The sequence below is a fragment of the Peromyscus eremicus genome, chromosome 5 (assembly GCF_949786415.1).
Source record: "Peromyscus eremicus chromosome 5, PerEre_H2_v1, whole genome shotgun sequence".
In the NCBI taxonomy this organism is placed as follows: Eukaryota; Metazoa; Chordata; class Mammalia; order Rodentia; family Cricetidae; genus Peromyscus; species Peromyscus eremicus.
This window is the reverse complement of record NC_081420.1, coordinates 122,398,434-122,405,986: the sequence shown is the minus strand read 5'-3', so window position 1 is coordinate 122,405,986 and position 7,553 is coordinate 122,398,434. Positions and strand designations below refer to the sequence as shown.

At 42.2% G+C, this 7,553-nt stretch overlaps 1 pseudogene; it reads left to right on the top strand.

The window, feature by feature from the left end:
* Positions 1-2,492: 2,492 nt before the first annotated feature.
* On the top strand, positions 2,493-7,334 carry LOC131911144 (60 kDa heat shock protein, mitochondrial-like; annotated as a pseudogene).
* Positions 7,335-7,553: the final 219 nt, after the last annotated feature.

Below are 7,553 nucleotides of genomic sequence, written 5' to 3'. Positions count from 1 at the left end.
ATATTGTCTTAAACACTTAATGTCAATTATATCATTGAATCTTCAAAACAATTGCTTGCTGTAGATATTAACTGGAAAGAGGAAAATTTGAAATTTATCATCAAGTCGAATCGAGAACTTGTTTTACTCATAATTACCATATAATTTTCTCACAGACTTCTTTTCACATTAAAAGTCACTAGTTTTTGAGTAGCCTTAGAAATGTATTCTCTTTCTAGCAGTACTTAAGTGGATAAGTGAGAAGTTACATTTTATTTTTATTTGGCTACTCTTTTGCCCACCTCGTCTTTGTGTATAATTAGAATGCATTACTGCAGGCTTCTTTAACCACCAATACCTAAGAAGAGTTACGTTCTTCTAGCCTTGGTACAAGCAATAATACCAGATTTTAGGAATGAGTCACTAGATTTCAGAAATATGTTTTATTTTATTAAGATTTTAGATATTTGTAGAAATAAAAATCTGCTTGCTCTCAAAGACTGTGTCCTAAGTCAAATCTTTTGCCAAATATCATCCGAATTTGTATGTACTGATTAAATGTGATTTCCTGTTGGTGAAATTGATCTATTTAAGTCCAGTGCTAATAAATCTGCTAACATAACTCAGTTCATCAAGCTCAGAAGTCCCATATAAGGGAACCAACTTCTTTGCCAACTACTTACAGCCACAAGAAATTGAGAGGCTCTTCTTTATTTCTCCACCACCAGAGACAGCAAATGTGGAGCGAAGTTTTCTAGGCCTATTAACCCAATGACTTGCCTTGAAAATAGTGTTGAGAGTGCATATTTAATGATTTTCATGAGGATATTTTAAAGGGTCACATCCTACGTCTTAGATGTTCATTTTTTGTTCAAGTTTGAATGGACATCTTGCTTCAGTATGTTGTGGGTTCAGCCATTTGGGGCACTGCTCTATAGATCAGGAACGTGAAACTTTCTTGGAAATCTATCAGTCTCTGAAGATACCTACTGCAAGTTCAAATGTATCCAAAAAAAATGACAGAAACACGGCCATCTTTTTTGGTGACATAAAGGTACTAATAGTAAGTCAGGCTGTGTCCCCAGGCCTCAAGAGGATAGTTGGTCAAGGGGATAACAAGTACAGGCCAACCTCAGCTACATAGTGAGACCAAGTCTCAGAATAAAGCAGACAGTAAATGTGAGAGAGAAATAAATGCCCTTTAGTTAACGGCACAGTTAAGGATCATATACCACCGAGATTTGGCCTTTTTTCTTGACTTAATCTTAGCCAATTTGGTCAGTCTCCACTCTTAGAGTCCATTCCGTGAGTATTGGTGGTCTCCAATAGCTGTGTGTATATGAGAAGACAGGTCTCCCCACTTCGTTAAAGATAAGACAACTCTCAGAGTGAATTCATTCTCTCATGGAGAGCGTGGTAAAGCATGAGACCGGCCACAGACCTGACCTCATAGACAGTCTTTGGTTTTCTGACAATAATAGTAAATTTTTGCCTCAAGGTGTATGTAGCAAACTTTACCTAATAATATTAATCTACTCCAGGTGCCCCAAGATGTTGGAAATAAGGGGCTAACCAAGAACATCGAGGACTGAGTTCTAAGCAGTTAATTTCCTGGCGAAAGTCGAAGGGTTCTTCATAGAATCCAGATCCCTGAATGCCACCCTGCAATTCTCTCTGTTTCTTTGTATGAACAGGTCTTCAGTATAATTCATTCTCCAAAATGACGACCTGTAAGACACGGTTCACAAGTTAAGAGTATATAATCAGAGCTGGAGAGCTGGCTCTGCAGTTAAAAGTACTTGCTATTCCTGCAAAGGACTAAGGTTCGGTTCCCCTACCCACCTGTACCTCCAGTTCCAGGGATTAAGGTATTCTCTTCTGGATTCCTCTGGCACTGCATGAATATTTAGACATACATACATATAGACTCAGACACACAAAATCAAAATAAATAAATATTAAATTAGAGAATATCTAATGTTGGGAAAACACAAAGATGTGTGAAACTTCTGCTAGTTACATCCTGAATGTTACAGTAAACTTTTAAATTAAAAGTTATCTAACATTTGCTTGGTTTCTTCTGAGCAGATCATCTGACTGCCTCCATACACTGTAGACCTCAAGTAACATTATCAACATTTGGAACATTATCAAGAAAACAAATAACAAACAGAGGGAAGGATGTGGGCAAGAGGAAGCTTTACACACTGCTGTTCAGTGTGCTCAGCCACTGTGAAAATAAGTGTAAAGTATTTCTATAAAATGTGGCCCAGTTGTACTACTCCTGGGCAAATATCCAGTGTTTTCATGGGGATGAGAAGCAGGAGGATCAGGGGATGAAGGGATGGGGAGGGGGGTCAAGTAAAGCTATTTTTGAAATGCCATGATGAAACCAGCTTCTGTGTAAACAAATCAAGAAATCGTCCTCACTCCCCGCTGAAGGCCTGCCTTGCTATGTGCTCTTCAGTAGCCGCTCCGAAGAAACGGTTGGAATACCGACAGTCTCCTGCTAGATGAGACCTTTGCTAGAATGTGCAGGTAGCACTGGCTCCTCTTCTCACTGTGAAGAAGTAAACTTTGGTGTGAATGCTCAAGTCGTACTGTTTCAAGGTGTTTTCCAACCTTTAGCCATTGTTGTAGCTGTGACAATGGGGTCAAAGGGAAGAATAGTGAGTGCTGAGCAGAGTTGGGAAGTTCCAAAGTAACAAAAGACGGGGTGTGGTGGTGTTTGTTTTTGCTCCTTTGGGGGGCCTGCCACCCAGCTCCCAAATAAATCACACACGGAGGCTTATTCTTAATTATTAATGCCTGGCCTTAGCTTGAATTGTTTCTAGCCAGCTTCCCTTAACTTTAACTCATCCCATCACCTTTAGCCTCCGGGCTTTCCCCGTTCTCTTACTTCTGTGAATCTTACCCTTACTCTGTGGCTTGCTGGTTATGTAGCTGGGTGGCTGGGTGGCTGGGTGGCTGGGTGGCTGGGTGGCTAGCCCCTGGAGTCCTCCTCCTTGTTCTCTTGCTCTTTTCTTCTCTCCCAGATTTTTCCTTCTGCATATTTTCTCTGCCTGTCAGCCCCACCTATCCTTTCTCTTGCCTTGCTATTGGCCATTCAGTTCTTTATTACACCATCAGGTGTTTTAGACACAGCTTCACAGAGTTAAACAAATGCAACATAAACAAAAGCAGCACACCTTAAAATAATATTCTACAAGAGGGGTGACAGTTGTCAAGTGAATCGATTTAAGGATAAACATAAAAATATCATATCAGTGGCATTATGGAGAGCCTGCTCCAAGGCCATCTCCAGGGTATTGTAAGAAAATCTACAAATGTGTCGAGGGCTTAGGAAAAATTCTTATATATCTGAGGGCTAGCCTTTTTCTATCTGAGAGGTAAATAATAAGGAAACACACTCTTTCTGATGATAACTTTCTCTTTTACTTCATCTTAAGAATGGTTTCTGCTTCACAGGGTCATCCATGTGTCCCTCCTAGGGTCTTTCCCTGTTAGCTAGCCTCTCTGGAGCTGTGGGTTGCAGTCTGGCCATCCCTTCCCTCCCATTTAGTATCCACTTATGAGTGAGTACATACTATGTTTGTCCTTCTGAGTCTGGGTTACCTCACTCAAGATGATATTTTCTAGCTCCATCCATTTGCCTGCAAATTTCATGATATCATTGTTTTTTACTGCTGAGTAGTACTCCATTGTGTATATGTGCCATATTTTCTTTATCCATTCTTCAGTTGAGGGGCATCTAGGTTGTTTCCAGGTTCTTATGAGATCTACATGAGTGGACTGGGTGTGGGGAGGTAGCAGAGGGTGAGGAGTGGGGGTTGAGAACATAGGGAAATGGGAGGGTCAAGCTGGAACAGGGACAGAGTGGGAAGGCAGGGAGGGAGATACCATGATAGATGAGTACAACATGGGAATAGAAAGAGGCAGGGTGCTGGGGAGGCTCTCAGGAATCCCCAAGGTTGACCCCACCTTGGTCTGCTGGTAGTGATCTAGAGGGTGCCTGGACCCGTCTACTCTAGTGACCAGCCTAGCAAATAACCTAGCTGTCATCATAGAGCCTTTGTCCAGTGACTGATGGAGGCAGATAGAGAGATCCATGGCCAGGTACCAGGCTGAGCTCCGGGAATCCAATTGATGAGAGAGAGGAGAGATACTGCAGGCGAGGGACGTTGAGATCATGATGGGAGGATGTGCAGAGATGGCCACACTAGTGGAAGCCCATGAACTGTGGACTGGTGGCTGTGGAGCCCCCATGGGACTGGACTAGGCCCTCTGGATATGGAAGACGGTTGTTTGGCTGGAACTGTTTGGGGGGCACCCAGGCAGGGGGATTGGGATCTGTCACTGGTCTACAGGCAAGCTTCTGGAACCTGGTGCCTGTGGTGTGACACCTTGCACAGCCTTGGTGCAGTGATAAGGGGCTTGGACCTGCCAAGGCTCGGTGTGCTGGGCTCTGCTGACTCCCCATGGGAGACCTCGATTTGGGGGATGTGGGGATGCGGGGTGGCTTTGGAAAGAGGGCTGGGGGGTGGGAGGAGGAAGAAGGAGGGGGGATCTGTGGATAGTATATGGAGTGAGTAGAAAATTTCTTAATAAAGAAAAATGAAAGAAAAAAAGAGAACTATTGGAATCTAAATAAAAAATATTTTTTTTAAAAAGAATGGATTCTGACTGTTTCTGTCTCCACACCAGCTACATATGTCCACCCTGCTGCCTGCATACATACATTTTCACATCTTTCTTTTACATACATTTATCTTCTACATATATTTTCTCTACAGCTTCATCTTTCTTGCCTCCACATAGTTACAAATCTCCACCCAGCCACAGCTAAACATCTCATTCACATAGTTCTTTTACCACACAGCCTTTTACACAGTTCCTAGGCACAGCTCTTCGACATAGAAGCGCTCTCTCTCTCTCTCTCTCTCTCTCTCTCTCTCTCTCTCTCTCTCTCTCTCTCTCTCTCTCTGTCTTACACACATACTTCTGCATTCTTCACTCATTCTTTACTCATTCACACTTTCACCCACTCACTCCATCTACACACTTCTCTCATGCTTCTTCTTCTTCTTCTTCTTCTTCTTCTTCTTCTTCTTCTTCTTCTTCTTCCTCTCTCACTCAGCACACACACACACACACACACACACACAGACACACACACACACACACACACACACACACATTCTGCAGCAGGTCTCACATAGCTCTACACAGCTGTCTCTCTCCACACCAACGCTGTTTCCTCACAGCCAAACTCTGGACAATTATAAGTTACATTTTCAGGGCCCTACCCATTCTCAAAACACAAAATAAGTCATATAGTTTCTCTTAGGCTAGTGATGTCACATTGACTCATGCACATAGCTCTAAGTTGGCGAGGGATCCCAAGCATTAAACAATTGCCTGAACTTTGGGCAGTCAGGGTACGTGCAGAAAGAGAGCTACTGCAAGGAGCTATATTTGAGTGGAAACTGCCTGGCCTTGATTTAGCAATAAACAACACCTGGGAATTAGTCTTTGTGTATTTTCTGCAGGGGCAGTTTAGTATGCCTTGAATTTGTTCTAAAGTCTAAAATTAGCTGTCTTTGAAATGGAGAATACTGTTACTTTCCTGTGTCAGTAAAGAATATTGTTGTATTATTTCTATACATCAGAATTATACAGCTTAAACAGAAACCATAACCTGACCATCCACAACTATATGTCCAAAGATGTAAAACACACTATCAATGGACTGTGGAAGGAACCCCACAGCTGTTCTTATAGGGAGGTATAATGATGGCACGTGAGAAAGTTACAGACAGAAAACAACCGGTTTCCACAGCCAGTGACCCTATGGATTTGCCAGGTGGGACTCCCCATCAGGAATTTATAGGTCTGGTCGGTTGACTTGTCAAACACTAATGCTAAATATTCCCATGGTCCCCTGATATATCAGAGCTAAACTTGTTCAAGATGTTACTACTAACAAGTGAAGAAGCTGGGTGGCATCATGACTGCTGCTGCTCTGCCATGCTCTATTGCCTAGGAGGGCCTTGAGAATCACAGCAGAGGTGCTAATCCAGTGGAGTCAGGGCAGGTGTGATGCTGGCTGCTGCTGCTGTAATTGCTGAACTTGAAAAGCAGTCTAAGCTTATGACAATCAAAAAAAGTTGCTCAGTTGCTGTAGTTTCTGTAAATGGAGACAAAGACATTTGAAACATCATTTTTGATGTAATGAAAAAGGTTGGAAGAAAGGGCATCATCACAATGAAGGATGGGAAAACCCTGAATTATGAATTGGAAATTATTGCAGGCATGAAATTGGATAGAGGATACATTTAACCACATTTTATTAATACATCAAAAGCTCAAAAATGTAAATTCCAAAATGCCTCTGTTCTGTTGAGTTAAAAGAAAATGTCTAGTGTTCAGTCCATTGTACATGCTCTTGACAATGCTAATGCTCATCAGCTGGGTGCCCTTGGCCATAATTGCTGAAGATATTGATGCAGATGCTCTAAGCACAATGGCTTTGAACAGGCTAAAAGTTGGTCTTCAGGTTGCAGCCATCAAAATTCCAGGGTTTGGGGAGAATAGGAACAACCACCTTGAAATTATGACTATTGTTATTGGTGGTGTGGTATATGGAGAAGGTGGGGTTGAATCTAAATCTTGAAGATGTTCAGACTCATGACTTAGAAGTTGGAGAGGTCATTGGCATCAAAGATGATGCCATGTTTTGAAAAGAAAAGATTAAAAAGCTCAAATTGAAGAAGTCACACATCCCAACTAGTGAACATGAAGAGGTAAGGCTGAGGGGAAAACTCACTAACCTCTCAGAAGGACTAGTTGTGCTGGAGGCTGAAGGAACAAGTTATGTCCAGTGAATGAGAACACAGACAGAGTTAAGAGTTCTGGATGTCCTCAATGCTACCAGAACAGCTGCTAAAGAGGCCATTGTTCTAGGAGGGGCTGCATGCCACATCAGTGCATCCCATCACAGTCTTGGCCTCATTAAATCCTGCTAATGAAGATCAGAAAATGGCTAAAGAAATTATTCAAAAGCACTCAAGATTTCTGCAGTGACCATTGCTAAGAGTGCAGGTGTTGAGGAACCTTCGTTCATTGAGGATGCTCTTGCAAAGTTCCTCAGAAGTTGGTTATGATGCTGTGCTCAGAGATTTTGTCAACACAATGGGAAAGGGAATTGTTATTCAACAAAGGCTGTAAGAAAAGCTTTACTGGCTGCTGATGAGGTGGCCTCTTAGTTAGCCACAGTAGAAGCTATAGTGACAGAAATTCTTAAGGAAGACAAGGACCCTGGGATGGACATGATTGGTGGGGTGGGAGGAGGATAGAAGATAACCTGTACTAACTCCTAGAATAGTGCTTTGCCCTTACCAATGAACTGTGACAGAAACTCAAGGCAGGCTCTCATCAATAACTTAAGAGAAGTCACCCAAATAAAATGATGGAAGTAAAAGTTTGGCTCATCCACTGTATCCATCAATTACTGGTTATATTTGCAAAAAAGAATCTCAATTGAGAAAATACAACCATAAAATTGCCTATAGGCA